We start from the raw sequence: 2,626 nt of genomic DNA, 5'->3' as shown, positions 1-2,626 counted from the left end.
CAACCTTGGGGCTTCTCAACCTCATCAGCCAGCAGCTGTCTGAGTGAAGAAATGGATCTAGTTCCAGTGGGCCAGGAGCAGGAGGCAGAGCTGGACCCCAATGTTGAAGGGCTTTCTCCCAGCCCCTAGAGCCTGGCACTCTGAACTTGGACTTAAAGCCTCCAAATTGTGAGAGAATAAACTCCTGTCTGTTAAGGCCATCCCATTTGTGGTATATTTCTTATCAGAGCGGCACTAGGTAACCACAACAGTACTACCAAAAATTTTAGATGCATATATTCATTGATGGAGCAATCATACTTCTAAAAAGTCAGTCTACAGTAAAAAAAGCCCTTGTCCCCAATAATCTTCACTGCGACATATTTATAATCACAAAAATTAGAAATAATGGAAAGGTACAATGATGGGGAAGGTTTAAATAAATTATGATACACTTAAAAATTGTTATCAATAAAAGTCATAAATTATGTATAAATTATACAAATAAAAAGAAAACCCACTGCCATTGAGTCAATTCTGACTCAGAGCAACCCTATAAGACAGAGTAGAACTGCCCCATAGAATTTCCAAGGCTGTAAAACTTTATAGCACATAACAACAAAAACAACAAACCTTTACGGAAGCAGACTGCCTCATCTTTCTCCCATGGTGGATTTGAAGCACAGACTTTTTGGGTAGCAGCCAAATGCTTTAACCACTATGCCACCAGAGTGCCCATAACTTATGTATAAATTTTATGGATTTTTATTTATTTTTGAAATGTTATGTATAAATATTTATGGCACATTTATTCTTTTCTGCCACTAAGTTCCCAGGGTGGCACAAACAGGTAAGTGCTCTACTGCTAGCTGAAAGATGGCTACTCCAGCCCCCCCAGAGGCTCCTCAGAAGACAGGCCTGGTGATCTGCCTCCAAAAGTCACAGCCTTGAAAACCCTGTGGAACAGTTCTACTCTGCACACGCGGGGTCACCACGAGTCTTAGTCTACTCTTCAGCAACTAACAACAGCAACAAATTCTGCTATTAAAATGAATAGAGCACTTCTGTAAGTACTGATATGGAAGCATGTCTGAGATATACTAAGTGTAGGAGGCCAGAGTGTGTGGGAAGGAGTAGAAAGATACCCATGGCATGATCTTACACACACATAATTTCATATTTATCTCACATCCCCATATTTATATATATGTAAATGTGGAGAAAACAGACCAGAATGGTACCACACCAACGGAGCTGTGGATTACTTCCAAGGAGGGGAGTGTGGTATGTGTGATGGGGAGGGGGGGCAGATGATGGGGCAGAGATGGATAAGGAAGTATGGGATTTTACTCTGTTCTTCAGTATTGTTTGAACCTTTCAGAATGAGAATGCATTAATGCATTTGGAGTAGGAAAAAAACAGGCAGGCCTGTGAATGATGGATTGTTTGGTGCAATTGTGCCTGGTGGCAGAGAATGGATGACATGACCCCAGAGGTTGGGTCCTGCCCTGGGGCACCAAGCGGCCTCCCGATGCTGGGCCTCATTTACCACCACCACCCCCAATTCTAGTCCATTTCCTCTCCCGAGGTAGAACTTCGCTGCCTAAGTCCATGGGTTGTTATCAGCTCCCTTCATGGAGACCAGGCCAGGCCCTGCCCAATGCCTTTCATCTGCCGGCAGCGGCCGCTCAGGGGACAGTCCATCACGCTGCTTATCATCACAGTATACAAGCGCTTGCAGCGCATAAACACCTGGAAGGAAGGCGGGTGTGGGAGGTCCGTGGACTGCGCACCAAGAAGTGGAACCCACCAGCATTTAAAGGAATTTTCACTGTTTGTTGGTGACCCAAGCCCCTCCCCTCAGCCTAGCCAAGTATCCTAATTGGGGGATGGGAAGATAACTTCTGATTCCCAGTGGCTTCTCAACAACTATGATATCCCAATGCAAGATGTTTTTCAGACCATCCTCTCTTTCTACAATAACAGTAACACAGTAATAATCCAAAAAAAAAAAAAAAAATCACTGCTGGGGAGTCGATCCCAATTCATAGTGACCAGTCCTTGGGTCTCCAAGGTGGTATCACTACGGAAGTAGATTGCTCAACCTTCCTTTCCAGGAATGGCTGGTGGGTTTGAACTGGCAGCTTTCTGGTTAGCAATCAAACACCTTAGGCACTGCATTAAATGAGTACCTACTACTGGCCAGTCACTGAGCTAGGCAATTGACATGCTTTTTCATTTTTTGGTAATCTTTACAACCATCCTAACAGGTAGGTAGATACTGGGTGGTCACTTCACATATGAGGAAACATTCGGAAGTATTAAATGACCAAGATCTCCGTCGAAAAATTGACAGAACCACGATTTGGACCCAGAGCTATGTGACTGCAAAGCAAGAGGCTGGTCCATAACCTTTCTCCTGGAAAGCAAGAGGTCCACGTGGACCTAAGTCAGCTCCAGGCTTGGCTTTCCCTCCAAGTGCATCTCATCCAAGCAGTGACTTTTTCTTATCCTTGGCAGTGCTGAGGGACCCTCTCTGTTGGGATGGCCAAGAAACTCCTGCACAAATGACAATGATTTGAGCCCCATTAATTGAGAAGCTGTGTCCCCTGGCTTTTTGAGGCAGTAGATTGTGTGGAAAGAGCAC

Source organism: Orycteropus afer, unplaced genomic scaffold (genome assembly GCF_000298275.1).
Source record: "Orycteropus afer afer isolate SDZICR_OR568_19922 unplaced genomic scaffold, OryAfe1.0 scaffold00053, whole genome shotgun sequence".
Lineage (NCBI taxonomy): Eukaryota > Metazoa > Chordata > Mammalia > Tubulidentata > Orycteropodidae > Orycteropus > Orycteropus afer.
Note: the sequence above shows the minus strand (reverse complement) of the source record.